The sequence below is a fragment of the Pelodiscus sinensis genome, chromosome 17 (assembly GCF_052426305.1).
Source record: "Pelodiscus sinensis isolate ZL-2025 chromosome 17, ASM5242630v1, whole genome shotgun sequence".
Taxonomy (NCBI): domain Eukaryota; kingdom Metazoa; phylum Chordata; order Testudines; family Trionychidae; genus Pelodiscus; species Pelodiscus sinensis.
In genome coordinates this window covers 21,368,935-21,384,841 of record NC_143068.1, presented here as the reverse complement: position 1 = coordinate 21,384,841, position 15,907 = coordinate 21,368,935, and the positions used below count along the sequence as shown (strand labels likewise).

At 45.2% G+C, this 15,907-nt stretch overlaps 1 long non-coding RNA gene across 2 annotated transcripts in view; it reads right to left on the bottom strand.

Annotated features, from left to right (window-relative positions):
• The window catches only part of LOC142818850 (uncharacterized), a 182,069-nt gene that overhangs the window by 5,882 nt on the left and 160,280 nt on the right, over window positions 1–15,907 (bottom strand). The window lies entirely within an intron of this gene.

The window sequence follows — 15,907 nt, the reverse complement described above, 5'->3', positions numbered from 1 at the left end:
AGAGAGGCTGGTAGTGGATTGGCCTCACTTGGTGGCACCGTCCATTTAGGCCCTGTCCAGCCTAGCAGTGAAAGGACTTGGAACGTCCTGTGTCTAAAATCCTGTGTGCTTTGAAATGGACGACTCAATAAATATAGGAGAAGGGGAGACCTGTCCAGCCCATGCTAGCCATTTGGCTGTAGATGATTGTCCGGGCAAAACATACTCAGTACAGGTGAATGGTAGCAGAGAATTGTCACATTGTGGAAAGCCTTAGAAACCCAACTGTGAGAAGGTTAAAAATACGTATGTCATGTCCCTCCAGGAACTGAAAGACTAGTTGTGTGAAGTGCTTTGACTTCCAGGGACTGAGCTGTAAACAACAGCAAACAATCTAGGACAGAACAGCATAACATGTCTGACATGTAGAAATCCTCCACACCAAGAGTGACAGGCAAGGAGCTTGTCAAAGAGGCAGCTGCAGCTGTTCCCTTTTCAGCCTGTTTACTCTGCAGAAGGATTTATCATCTGTGCAGAAAAGCAACACACACACATTAGAAATCAGTATCTGTCAGAGATACTGATGGTCTCCTGGCTAAACAGGAGTGGCAGCAGATTTGAATTCTGTTCCTCGTTCTGTTCCAGGGTCTCTGTGTGACCAGGGGTAAGTCACTTAACTGTTCTGCACCTCACTTCCCCCATCTTTATAACTGGGGATAACACTGCTCCCTCAGAGTACATCTAGACTGCAAGCTTCTTTCGAAAGAGGCTTTTTCAGAAGAGGTCGTCCGAAAAATCTTCTTCTGAAAGAGAGCATCCACAATGCCAAAGTGCATCGAAAAAGTGATCTGTTTTTTGAAAGATAGCATCCACACTGAATGGACGCTCTCGCATTTAAGTTGTGATTGCTATGGGTGGAGTGGCCATCAGGGCACCTGTGCTTTTTCCTCTTTCCTCTTCTTTTGAAAGAGTTCCTTCTTCCCCGTCCACACACGCCTTTTTCTGAAAGAGCTCTTTCAGAAGAGGCATTCTTCTTCGTAGAATGAGGTTTACCAATATCGGAAACACCCCGCCTTCCCTCCTCCCCCGTTCTTTCGATTTTCTTTCAAAAGAACGCGATTGCAGTGTGGATGTAAGTGAAGTTTTTTTTGAAAAACAGACGTTTTTCTGAAAAAACCCTGCAGTCTAGACACACCGAGAGCTTCACCTGGCCACAGAGTTAGCCCACTTCCCTAAAAAGCAGTAGATATGCTGACTGGAGCAGCTGTCCCACTGACAGTTCTGTCTAGCTAGGGTATTAAGTCAGTATATAACTGCATCGCTCAAGGATGTGGATTTTTCATATCCCTGAGTGATGTAGCTATACCAATATAGGTCTGTCATGTAGACCTGACCTTAGCCACAAGCAGTAACCACGAGCCCATGTAAAAGAATAAAGGAAAAAGAATGAAGGAATTTTATGGGACATAGGAATAAGAGATTATACGCCCTACAATCATGTATTACAGCCAGGAACAATGTGAGCTTTCTCACAAAGCCCTGCCAACGAATCTTAGTCGCAACTTGCAACAACCCATGTACTAGTCCAATACCAGGCTTCTGCTTGACAGAGATTCCCAAGTGTTACAAATGCAGGGATGACCACATTCATTTTAGTTATGACTTAACAAACAACTAAGTAAGGGTATGTCTATACTACACTATTTCAAAATAGTTAATTCAAAATAAGTTTTTTCAAAATAACACAGCTACACACAAAACGCATTTCGAAATAGCATTTTGCTATTTTGAAATAGCGTGTCCACACTGAGTGAATGCTGAATTACATTTAAGGCCGGCCGGAATCAGGTCCGGCAGGGCAACAGGTCAGGAGTTACTTTGTGTGGCTGCAGCCTGAGGCTATCTGAGGCCTGTGCTTAAAGGGATCCCCCATGGACAGCTGGTTCTCAGGTTTCCCTGCTTGCTTGTCTACTTCGATGAGGGACAGCAAAGCATTTTGTCTCTGCGTGCTCTGGTTGCCCTCACTCGGGACACCACAGCACTCTGCAACGTGGAGCCAGAGCTGTCCCTGGGCACTCTGGTGCTTCTCTTGGACGTGTTGCTGTGAGCCTGGCTGCACTTTCTGCAGGCTACCATTCTGGAGGTCGATCGGGGGGCTGTCAGTATCCAGGAGGCCCTGTGAGAGAGCTTCTACCCTGAGGAGCGCTAAGAGTCTCCCTGGTCTACCCACTGGGGGCTTGTGCCTCATTTTTCCCTTACATTCTTCCACTTACCACTCTCTAGCCCCTCTTCCTGATGTAAAATAAAATCCATATATTTTCATGGACACAAACTCTCTTTATTTAACAAAACTGGGTGGGGGGGAATGAAACTCTAGTGAGACTGGGGAAAAGAGGTGAGAGAGGAGAAGAGAGAGGGTGGGAGAGGGGAGGGAGAAACATGGAAGGAGGGAGCTGGAAGGAGGAAGCAAGGGGGAAAAGGGGGAGGGGAAGCTCAGGGCTCAGGGTTGGGGGTCTTGCCGGACCAACTTGATTTTCATGTGAACCTGCTCCTGGGTTCGCATGTAGCCTTTGGTGGCCAGGCTGGCAGCTTTCCTGCCATAAACGGCTGCATTCCTCTGTCTAATGTGGAGATCATGGACGTTGGGGACATCCCCCCCAAAATTGAGTAAGGTCCACCCTGATCTCCACCCTGGACCAGCTCTCCGGGCCCTGGCAGGCTCCTGGGAGCTGGCAGACTGCTCCTGGGGAGCAGTGGAGGGCTGGCTGTCAGTAGCTTGCTGCCTCATGTTTTGTAGCCACTGGGTCAGGGGCAGTGACTGCTGGCTCTGGGCTGGCAGGCTTGGAACTGGCACAGGCACTGTGGCTAGAGTCAATCCCTTTAAGGGCTACGTGGAGCGGGGGAGGGAGAGGAGTGTTCTTGGTTGAGGGTGGAGTGGCCACCAGGGCACCCTGGGAAGGCTGGAGGCTCCCTATTTCCAAGTGTCTACACAGCACTTATTTCGAATTAACTATTTCGAATTTGGCATTATTCCTTGTAGAATGAGGTTTACCAAATTCGAAATAAGCGCTCCACTATTTCAAATTTATTTCGAAATAGCGGTTTGGCTGTGTAGATGCTAGTAAAGTTAATTCAAAATAACGGCTGTTATTTCGAATTAACTTTGCTGTGTATACATACCCTAAGAGTATTGCAGGACCTCACTGCCTATCCCCTTGCTTGTTAGATTTATTTTGAACCAACTACATAGATAGCAATTGCATCTGTCAACAAAACTAAGCAGATTGGTTTTTTTTAATAGATTCCATGTACATGGGAATTCCAAAATCATATTACCACTTACATTTAAACTTGGATCTGAAGTGTATAGGTTAGGCCTTTCTCTAAAATAGAGATCCTCCACCTCATAGCACATTGTCTCTTCAACATCCAGAAGATGTAACAGCTTCTTACCATGCTGGAAATAATTCTAGGTATCCAAAAGATTCAAGGTGCTTTAATTTTGGAAAGCATGGAGGGAAACTTTGAACAATCATAGTAGAGAAGAAATAAGTGAAATCCGCAGCTGCTTCAGAGCATAATATATAAGGAAAATGGTATTTTCTCTGCAGAGGAGCTTATGTAAATAATTCAGAGTAATTCTGATGGAGCTTGTGTTCCACAGTCCCTTGAGTTGTGGGCTTGTCTGCACAGGGACAATTAGGAAAATTAATTTGAATTAACTATGTGAATTTGAAGTGGATTAGGTCATGTCTTCACTAAACGGTAGACACTGCCACGATCGATCTTCCAAATTTTGATTTAGCAGGTCTACTTAGAACCTGCTAAATTGAAATCAGAGGGTGCCCCTGTTGGTAGCCAATATTCCTGCTTCTGCAAGGAGTAAAGGAAACCAATGGGAATGTTTGCTCTCAGCCTCCTGCTGTGGGGACAGTGGGGAAACTCAAAACAAGGTATGTTGTCTCCAGCTACATAGTTAACGTAGCTGGAATTGTGTATCTTGATTCGACCTTCCCCTTTAGTGTAGACCTGGCCTTAGTTAAACTGCATTATAACTATGTGGATATTCTCATTAAGCATTAATGTGGCCTTAATTCCATTCATCATAGGGCTCACTTACAGGAACATTGAGACTGCGTCTAGACTGGCATGGTTTTGCAGAAATACTTTTAACGGAAAAGTTTTTCCGTTAAAAGTATTTCCGCAAAAGAGCGTCTAGATTGGCAAGGATGCTTTTGCACAAAAAGTGCTTTTGCGCAAAAGCATCCATGTCAATCTAGACGCGCTTTTGCGCAAGAAAGCTCCGATGGCCATTTTAGCCATCGGGCTTTCTTGTGCAAAAAATTAAGGTGCCTGTCTACACTGGCCCTCTTGTGCAAGTATTCTTGCGCAAGAGGGCTTATCCCTGAGCAGGAGTATGAAAGTATTTGCACAAGAAGCACTGATTTTGTACATTACAAAGTCAGTGCTCTTGCGCAAATTCAAGCGGCCAGTGTAGACAACTGGCAAGTTTTTGCGCAAAAGCAGCTGCTTTTGCGCAAAAACTTGCCAGTCTAGACGCACCCTTAGTTTGCAGCAAGATGGGATGTGAATCTACCCCCCTAGCCTGATGTGGACTAACTGTTTGGAATCTGCTTGTGTTCATTTACAGTTTCTTAATGTGCTTTGATCAGTGCTCATGGTGCCCAAGCTGGGGGAGCTAATGATCCAACCAGAGGACCAAATTTGGTGATGAAGTCTGGTCATGTACCACCTGAGTCACATTGCACATAGACTAAGAAGAAAAAGAATGTGCTTTGATCTTGTGCTGTTTCAGTGAGGCTAATGGGGGCAGGGGAGAGTAAGGAGGTAGGTTCCCACCCCTGCTGGTTCTATGTTCACCCCATAATACATTTTGTTTACCATGGCCCACGTGCAGCATTACCAGATTCCACTGGTTTCCGTCCACATCGTTTTTTTCTTACCAGTATTACTGATAGGAAGTACATGTGAAGTACATTCAGAATGCTCACAACACTGTCTGTGAGATCCGTGCACTCTCTCTGCAGCCAATCAAAGCACTGCTTTGGAGTTCAGTTGGCACACCCCACAAATTCTAGGTGCACAAGCGCAGTGAGCAAAACTACCCTATCCTGGGAGACCTTCTTGGTTATGAGAATCTTATGGCTTGCTGGGATGAAGGAGCGCCACTTGTGTGGCCCACTCACTAGCCAAGATTGCCCATTCCTGAACTAATGGTTCAAATAGAGAAGACTTTAACTCAAAAGTAAAGAAACACTGAATTAAGGCCACTTGAAAATCTGATTGACAGTATTCACCAAGCGTTTAATGCAGTTTAGCTAACTGCTTTAAATTCACACCTTTAGTTAATTCAGATTAACTTTCCTGAATGTCCCCATATAAACAAACCCTTGAACGCAAAAGGAGATAAAAAATCTCAAGCAAAACTCAGTCAGACCCCAAGAGTTTCATGTCACATTTCACATGATTTTAATGTACAACCACAAATTGCCCCCAGGAGATTCATATGAAACAGGTAGGGTTGCCAGATGGCTTCAGCAAAAATACCAGACGCACTTGACATTACATCGCAATCTACATTACATCTTATTTAGAAAATAGTGGACATTTATATTTTCTCAATTTGTTTCCCAAACAGAAAGCTTAAATACTGGACTGTCTGGTTCAAAACTGGACACCTGGCAACCCTAGAAACAGGTCTCTGATTTGCTTAAATTGTTCATGAGCCTTAATCTACTATCTCTACCTATGGGGTGGGCACTGAATTTGTGACAAAACACTAAAGCAGGTTCGCCAAATCTCTTTAAAACTCAGTGAGGTTTCTGTGTTAAGGTTTTTGTGTTAACAAGTGAGGATTCTGGTCACAGATGAATAAATAGGTGTTGCTGTCCAGGACCAGTATAATATATAGGATTTAATGCTGTGTAGGCCAAACACCGAATTGTGGTAGGCTAAATACCACCATCATTTACAGTGGTATATAGCTCTGTTGATTTATATAAAGCAGAATTTGATCCTTCAAAGGATCCAAGGTTAAATCTGGATCCCACTGAAGTCAGTGTTTTTTCTCGAGCAGCAGTTCTCAAATTTCATTGCTCTGTGGCTGCCTTCTGACAACAAAAATTACTATACAACCCTAGGGGTTCAGTGGGGGGACCTAAGACCAAACCCACATGAGCCCTGCTGACCCCAGTGAAGGAGCCTAAGCTAAAGCCCAAGAGCTTTTGTCATGGGCAGTGGGTCATATAACCTTAGCCCAGGGTGACTTCAGATTTGCGGGGGCCTAGGGCCAATACCAGCCTTGGTGACTCCATTAAAATGGGATCATGACCCACTTTGGAGTCCTGACCCACAGTTTGAGAATGACTAACCCAGAGCATAGAAGATATGTTGTGAACATTCAAGCTCCTTTCCTGAATGTTGGGTAGGTTCAGTTCCTTCATTATGACCATCCCATGTGGTCAATTATTTACATAGCGAAACTAATCTAGCCATTTCTGATTTGTTGTTTCTTTTAATTTTGTTGTCATTATTCAGCTCTAAAATATCTTGTTTTTGTTTTTATTGCCCTGTAATGAGTCACTGGCTTATTTAATTTCATTTCATTGCAATTGTTATCTTTTCATTCTTGTTTTTTTCCACTTGGTTACTCATAAGACCACAAGATATAAACAGGACACAGTTGCTTGGATCACTTCTGCATATTTTTTTCAGTATAACACCAAACCAAGGCAAATCATTCCATGGCCTTCATTTTCCTGAGAACTGAGTTTCTTTTTTAATGGAAAAACAAGGATTTTTAGTTGTGTTTGTTTGTTTGTTTGCTTCTGAAAAATATGTGCATTTCACCAGAAATATTTTGTTTTAATTGAAAACTGGTTTTAGCCAAAAACTGGTTTTCAGCCACAAATTTTGGCTTTGAAAATTTTTCCTGGGATACACCATTCTCCTCTCCCAATAGGCATCTTGTGGTAGCACTGTCACGAGTTCGTACTCATAGCTCACGTGCATTCCACCCTTTATTCAATTGTGTCCCCTCACATCTCTCAAGTGCCGACTATTCCCGAGGCAAACGCCGTCAGGTCGCCCCGGATCAGTTAGCCGCTAAGGTTCGGAACTCTAGAGTCAGCCTCGGGCAGCGGAGAGGGGGCCCGGGCCCACCCACTCTCCCTGGCCCTGGCCCAGGGCCTTGACACAGGCAGCCGGGCTCCCTGCAGTAGCAAACGGGGGTGTTGCTCCTAAACACGTCTGCTCGCGGGCTTCACGACCCCGCCCTGGGCCACTGCTCAGCTCCACCGCCTGGGCTCAGATCGCGGGTGCAATGCACACTCGCTGCGCCCCTGCTCCCGAGTTCCCCCACACCTGTTCCTCCCCGCACCTCTCCTCCTACACCTCTGCCTCCCTGCACTTCTCCTCCTGTTCCTCCGTCCCCTTCTCCTGCCCGGGCGTCCCCTTTTATCTCTGTCCCTGGGCTCGGCGGGTGATGTCACGCTCCTCCCCGGCCTTATTCCCTCTTCTATGGGCGTCTCTGGTCGCCCGCCTGACGTCACACGCCCGGAGGGCATGACATCATCCTCATGCGCCGGGCCTGCAGGGCCCGCATTCTCCATGTCACCCCTCCTCCTTCCCTGTCCGGCGCCTCCAAAGCCGGCCCCGCCACTTCCCGCGTAGCGCAGGCGTCTTCGCCCTCCTGGGCCTCCTTCGGCCCGGGGCAGTGGCGGGGTTGCTTCACCCTGCCACGAGCACACATGAGTGCACTGCCTCAAAATTTTGCTAGTTAAATGGGATGCTTCCTCATGACCCTTCCCTGTTCCTCTGTGTGGCCTTCCCTGCATCCCCTCCTCTCTCGGGCACCAATCCACCTATGCCTTCCCCTTTCTCAATTAGTTCTATCTCCAGCCCTTTTGACTTTTCTGGAGGCCTTGTGAGATGAGGGTCTCTGTCATGGTCCATACCTTCTGCTGTTTCTTGTTTCAGACAGTCCAGGAATACCAGCAAGAGCAGCCTCTCATGGTATCTTAATCCCTTCCCCTTAAGAACCAGCTGAAACTTGGAGCCTACCATTCTTTTTTCTTGTATTCCACAAAACACCAGTAAGGTTTGGTTAGTTTTTAATTCAACTTTTAGAAGGAAAGAGATATTTACGAGATGTATTTAGATAGTTCCTTAATTTATGTTTTTATTTACAATGTACCTATGAAGACTCTGTTGTCTGCTGAAACAGATGGTTATTTTGTGTTCAGTTTAGTGCAGTGCACTTGGATGGATGGATGGACGGATGGATGGATGGATGGACACACACACAACTGTCGTAACTAAAGATGAGAGAATAAATGGATTTCCATGAACCAAACCAAAAAAATTAAAATAAAATTCATTTCAATTCAAACTGAAACTATTTTCCTATTTCTTCTTATTGAAATGCAAAACTGAAAATAGATAATTAGTTTCAAGAGGAACACCAAATGATTTTTTTCTGATTTTCTTTAGTTTTTGTATTTTTTATATCTTCAGCTTTTTCATTTGTTTTGTACATGAGATGTTTTGAAACATTTAGGTATTTAGGTATAGTTCAAAACATCTAGGTATTTCTTCAGGGGGAAGGAATCAGTTTTTTCCCAGTCTTTTCACCAAATTCAGCCCAAATTTGTGAAGAGTTTTAGTGGCCTGAAAAATCATTTTTCAATTAATTTACCATTTGCCAACATTTTTTACCTTCCTCCACTCATATGGCATATACTTCTATTCATTCATGAGGCTACATCTACACTGCAGGCTTCTTGCGCAAGAAGCTTTTTGCGAAAGAGACCTTCCGCAAAAACTTATTGCGCAAGAGTATGTCCACTGCAAAAGCGCATCAGAAAAGCGATGTGCTTTTGCACAAGAGAGTGTCCAGACTGCATGGATGTTCTCTCACAAGAAAGCTCTGATTGCCATTAACAGAATGGCCACCAGGGCACCTGTGCTTCTTTTGATAGGCTGTTTTTGAACAAAAAACCTGTCCTGTTTCCCATCCACACACACCATTGCGCAAAAAGGAGTTATTCCTTGCAGAAAGAGGAATACCTATACCACAAAAACCCCTCTGTTCTGTCAATTCACTGTACATTTTCTTGCGCAAAAGTGTGCTTGAGGTGTGGATGCTCTGTATGTTTTTGCGCCAAAACAATTGTTTTGGCGCAAAAACTCTGCAGTGTAGACGTAGCCTCATGGTTTGTTGTTCTCCTTTTCTAAACAAAGGCTATTCTAACTGAATGTGTGTTTCCTTTGTGTGTGAGAGAAAATGGAACCGTTCAAGGAAGTTTGTATTTTTCATGAGCCACTTTGGTAATTGTTACTAAGGTTTGTCCAAATGAATATTTTTTTTGTGACAGGCTGCAGTGTAAATCTATCCTGCACCAGTCTGCCATGTTCTAACTGTCCAAGTGGACCCTGCAGTCAGCCACTGAAAGTTCCCTAATGTGCATTAACCAGGCTTGGCAGAATTCAATTTTCATTTTTTTTAAAATAATTTTGACAGGTAATTTCAATGTTTTTTTCTAAGCATGTTTTCTATTTTTATATCTTTAAATTTCACAGTTGTAGGACACTATTGTGAGGTAAGGCAATGCAGAAGTCAGATAATTAATTAATGACAGTCAATATTCAGAATCAAAAAGTAAAAGTATCATAATCTCTAAAAACACAAGCTGTCACAATGCCATGTTCAAATAGACACTGCTAGCAGGACATAGTAGTGTAAAGTAGATTTACTCCCCAGTCTGCAGTGCATTATGGGTTTTTTTTATACACTAGCCCTAATGCAACCTATGTGGTATGTAAATGTGAGGTGGAGATGAAAAATCTCTTCCTATATGCGATTCCTGCATGAAACAAAGATTAAAAAATCTTCCATACTGGTATGAATTGCAATCTCTGAAGAGCATCTGCAGTCAGTTTGCAGTAGGCCAAAAATTATTGATACTTGATGTTACCTTTCAGTAGGCTGGCGACTCTGACAAGAGATCCTTGGGAAGGTTTTCAAAGGTAACCTGGGAGGGAGCAGCTATTTAGAATGCTAAGTTCTGAGCACCTACATGCTGCTGGAGATGGTGTTAATGTGATGAGTTACATCATGGAGTCAGCTGTGAGCCATCCCCATGCATAGTGTTAGGAGGCACAGTGGTGCTGGAACTGCCGTCTTGAGGATGAAATGCAAAACTGAACTCCTGACCAGTATGGTCATTTAAAAATCCTGTGGCTCCTTTTGCAAGAGTTAACGCCACTACTGAAGTGAGATCCTAGACTGGGTAATTCCACTCTGCCTTTCTAAAATTCCCCTATTAGTGTCAAACAGATGTAACATCCTTCACTTCCCTACTAAAAACTGCCGTGTCGCTCTGCTGTGTTCTGATGGCCATTTGTTGTGTTCTAGAAGTAGCTGCAATCCAGTGGAAAGAATGACAACACTTAGGAAGGAAGGTACCAACTAGGTGTAAAGACTGTTACACACTATCACATGGTGCAGCATGTCATGGTAAAAAACTAACATGTTAGAAGGGGCAAGTGGGTTCAGTAGCAGCCTGTATTTATGGGCCAGTGGATAGATAGGAGACAGAGAACTGGGGTTCTACATCCAGCCCCACCACTGCTATGGCATGTGATCGTGGGCAAGTCACTTAAGACCTGATTTAGCTCCCATTGAACTTAGTGGGTGCCTTTCCTTTGACTTCTGTGGGAGTTGCTTGGGCCGTTAACCCTTATGCCTCAAGTTCATCATTTCTAAAACAGGCATAACAACATATACCCAGCTAAGTATGCTTGATATGTATTGTAATGCTCATTTTCAAAGGGAATTGTGTCTACATTTCTCTTTACTCTCAACACATCTAAACCACTGGACCACTACACTGAGCAATCAGTTTACAGCATATCCAGTGCTAGGCAACTTGAGGGTGCTGGCGTAAAAAGAAATCAAGCCACCACACTACTGAAAAGCATGATCAATGAGACAGAGAGAGCTGTAGCTGGCTCTTCACTCGTGTGCAGAAGAGATAATGTAAAATCAATTACTTTCAGAGAAGCAATTTACTATAAAATATTTTGTATTGAGTACCAGCCAATTCAGTCCTTGGGCTCATTACCAATACAGAAAGCCAATTAGTGCCACTTGTCATGGGTTCTTACTGCAAAGTGGCCCCTTGTCTGTTGAGACTTAATCAGCTTCTTTTATAAAGAACACCAAAATGGCTCTCAGGTGGGAACAAAACCCTCTGATTCCTGTGCATTGATATGAATGTACATAGCATCCTTTATCCTGAAAGATTCCCAAGGGCCTTTATCAATTAAGGCAGCTCAGATACAAATTATGGGCCAGATCCTATCAATACATTAGGTTATCAATGATGATATGTGGAGCATCAACTATATGCTCAGTATTGTGTAACACACAGGCTACGTCTACACTAGCCCCAAATTCCGGAAAAGGGATGCAAAGCAGGTAAGTCAGCATAGGGAAATCCGTGGGGGATTTAAATATCCCCCGCGGATTTAAATAAACATGTCCGCCGCTTTTTTTCCGGCCAGTCTAGACGCTTTTTTCCAGCTTTTCCCCAAGCCGGAAAAAAAGTGGCGGACATGTTTATTTAAATCCGCGGGGGATATTTAAATCCCCCGCAGATTTCCCTATGCTGACTTACCTGCTTTGCATCCCTTTTCCGGAATTTGGGGCCAGTGTAGACGTAGCCACACTGGTGTATATTTAGAGTTCTGGATTTACACCAGAATAACTGAGTGCAGAATCTAATCCTCCATACACTGATCCACAACTGAAATGCAGCCTCCTCTGGGATAGAACATTTCAGCTGTTCAGCAGCAAACAGAAAAACTAAGTTAAAAATGCAAATGAATGAAAGTTGCCGGGGAATGTTATTAAGGACAGCCTTGCAAATCAGCAATGATATAAACATCAATGGTGGGTGGGGGAGATTATCTTCAGGGAGAACTGCTTTGCTCTTTCTGCCATTCATAGACCTTCTGAGATTCAGTAATGCTCACAAAGTAAAAGAATCCCAGTGAAGCTTTTCTTGGTCTCCGTTCAAGTTCTAATAAAATCTGTTTACTGAACTTGTTGACCCCTTTCCTGGAATCTGCCCTGAGTTTCCCAGAACTTTGTATCATGTGGCTCTTTGGTCATTAATAACTGAGTATGACACAGCAGTTTAGACGCACAGCAGCCGTCCCTCGCGTTAAAGCAGGCGCCAGGACAGAGCACAGAGCACACAAACATTTGAGCTGGGGCTGGAGGATCCAATCTTGGAGCAGCACTGCCGTGAAGCAGCAACAAACAAAAAGGGCAAAGGCAGGAAGTGAATCATCAGAGTACAGTACAACGTGCAGAACATGATCAAAAAGAACTGCCTCTCGCTGACGTTTGGTGAGAACAAGTACAGTACTGGACATGTGGCTTGAGGTTCTATTCTGGCTTTTAGATTCAGATCCCACTGTTGATTACACTGAAAACCTCCTTTGCTAGCCAGCTGTGGATTGAAAAGCACAAGTTCAGTAATAACGCGGGGCAATGAATCTGAGGACCTCTGAACACATGGCCGTGCTGATCTATCTACCCACTCATTTATGTGTTGCCTTGGTAGCTTCTGACTGGAAATGTTTGGCTTTTAATCTGGAGGTCGCTCCAACTTCTCCTCTCCCTTTCTGGTCTGTTTCAGCACTTACTGAGCCTGTCTGGCAGCTTCCCTGCAATCCCCAGCCCTTTTGCCTCCCATTTCCACACTGCTATTCAGTGTGATTCTTGGGACTTCTGAACCGCAGACACAACACAGATTTCAAAGGGCCAAAGCTGGCGTTGGCTTCAGATATCTCCTGCCCCACTCCAAGTCACCACAAACTGCCCATCTCTGGGAGATCCTCTTAGTGGAAATCAATTTATTTTGTTTTATTTTTTTATTTATTTTTATAAGCTTTATTTTTTTAAGTTAGGGATAAACCTGTGACCAGCTGAACCTTCCTCATTCAATTAATCAGATTCTGCTGGGTATGGCTGCGAGTGAGCTACTGCCAAGTATGCCAGAATGAGTGCTGAATTGATTCAAACAGTTGCTACACTCCAAGGGCCAAATTCTGCCCTCAGCTACACATACCCATATCCTATCAGCCCCCAACAGAGCTGTAGACGTATGTAAACATACACACGTGTGGGTGTGGATGGAATTTGCCTCACCTCCAATCCCTTGCTTTGTTGATCATTTTGATTTCACTATAAGGGTATGTCTACACTACAGCGCTAATTCGAACTAACTTATTTCGAATTAGTTAATTCGAAATAAGTTAATTCAAAATAACACAGCTAGACCCAAAAACTAATTTGAATTAGCATTTTGCTAATTCGAAATAGCGCGTCCACACTGATTGGATGCTGGTTCGCATTTAAGGGCAGCTGAAACCAGTTCCAGCAGGGCATCAGGTCAGTAGTTGCTTTTGTAGCAGACCTGCTCCTGGGTCCGCATGTGGCCTCTGGTGGCCAGGCTGGCAGCCATGCGGCTGCAGACGGCCACGTTCCTATGCCTAGCGCGGCGATAATGGATGTTGGAGGCCTCCCCGCAAACCTTGATGAGGTCCACGATCTCTGCACTGGACTAGGCGGGCGCCCGCCTCTTGTGGCCCCGGGCAGGCTCCTGGGAGCCACCAGCCTGGTCCTGGGAAGAGGTGGAGGGCTGGGTGGGTGGCAGAGGGTGGCTGGCTCATGCTGTGCCAGGTTCAGGGTCTGCTGGCTGGGTGCTGGCAGGCTTGCAACTGGCACAAGCACTGTAGCCAGACGGTGGCCCTTTAAGGGCTCCGGGGCCGGGAGGGGGGCAGAACAGTTTCCCTGGTTTGGCCCAGAGTGGCCAGCAGGGCAACCTGGGAAGGGCTAGCCTCTAGCTAGTTCGAATTAAGTGGCTACACAGCCCTTAATTCGAACTACTTTATTCGAACTAGGCGTTACTCCTTGTAGAATGAGGTTTTCCTAGTTCGAATTAAGCTCTCCGCTATTTTGAATTAAATTCGAAATAGCAGTTTGCATGTATAGCCACTATTAAAGTTAATTCGAACTAATGGCTGTTAGTTTAAATTAACTTTGTAGTGTAGACATACCCTAACATGCTTGGGATCAAGGGAGGAAAAGTGGGGAAAGGGGTAAATAAAATCAGTTAATGACCTTCTCACTCTTCCTCATTCCCAAACTCCAGCTTGTCTTTGCCCAGATCTCTCTGTCCTCTCCCAAGGTATTTACAGTAGGGAACGGTAAATTCATTTTTCCTCAGCATCTCATCATCCCAACTCCAAGGGATGTTGGGGATTTTTGCAACTGACAGCCACTGATGGACCACATGCCATCATGGGAAGTCCAATCATACCATCTCTCCATTAATTTACCAAGCTCGGTCTTGAGTCAGCTAGATTTTGTATCCTCACTGCTACCCTTGGAAATCTGTTTCAGAACTTCCCTTGTCTGAAGGTGAGAAATTTGTATAATTTCAGGCCAAAACGTGTTGATGCCCAGTTTACATCCATTTGTCCTTGTGTCTACACTGCCGTTTAACTTAAATAATGCCTCTCCCTCCTAGTATTTATCCTGTTAATGTATTTATAGAGAGCAGACATATCTCCCCTCAGCCTGATTTTGGTTGGGCTAAACAATAGGGATGCAAGAGTGTAGCTGTGTAAACGGGTAACCCATGAGCAGGAGGTTGTCGGTTACCCAAACTGCTACCCTGCTACATGCAGCTCCTAGTCTGGCTCCTGGATAGCTGCCTGCCTCTGTATTAGAGGCAGCAGTGCAGGACACCAGGCAGGAGCCAGTACACGCAGGAAGCTGGCATGAAAGCCGGATCCCTGCGTGTACTGGCTCCTGGGAAGCCGCCTGCTGGCCCACGCTACTGACACTAATAGAGAGGAGTGGAGTGGCAGGTTGGAGGCACTTAAAAGCTGGCTCCTGGCATGCAGCAGCTCCTGGGGAGCTGGCAGCCACCTTGCATGTAACCACTGAAAATTTTAGTGGTTACACAGTTAATCAATTACACGCATTTTAACATCCCTACTAAACAAGCCAAATATTGTGGCTTCAAATATCCCATTCAGCTAAAGCTCATCTGTGCAGGAGATAGTCGACTAGTCATTCACATCCCTATCTGATAAGCAAATGCTTATCCGATAGTCAACACACTAGTTGACTAGTCACTTCCCCTCCTCCCTTGCTGCCTCTATCAGAAAGAGGCAGCAAGGGGGGGGGAGGGGAGAAGAGGGTGCTTGAAAGCGGTAGCGCTGTGTGAAGGCTGGGGACAGACCCTGGGCTCTAGGCGGTGCTGCCACTTTGAAACGCTGCATGCAACTTGGTCTGGCCCAGGCTGCATGTGGCATTTCAAAGTGGCAGTGCAGTGTGGATTCTGGGATCTGCCGCTTTGAAATGCCACTTGCAGTCCGGGGTCAGCTGGGGACTAGATTCCCAGCTGGCCCCGAGCTGCATGCGGTGTTTCAAAGTGGCAGTGCCACATGGAGTCCGGGGTCAGCTGGGGAGTCCCCCATTCACCCTGGGCTCCATGCGGCATTGCCACTTTGAAACGCCATGTGGAGCCTGAAGCTGGGTTCCCCACAGCGTTTCAAAGCAGCAGTACCACATGGAGCCCAGGGCCAGCAGGGGATTCTGAGTCCCCAGCTGGCATCGGGCTCTATGAGGTGCTGCTGCTTTGAGACACTGTGGGGAGCATGGGACCAGTGGGGGACTACTGGCCCTGTGCTCCCCGCAGCACTTTTGCCTTTGAAGTGTAGAAACCGCCCTGCGGCTGTTGCTACACTTCAAAGGCAGAGGTGCCTTTATTGACTAATTAAATAGTCAATGCAAATTGCATCGACTATTCGATTAGCCAGTTAA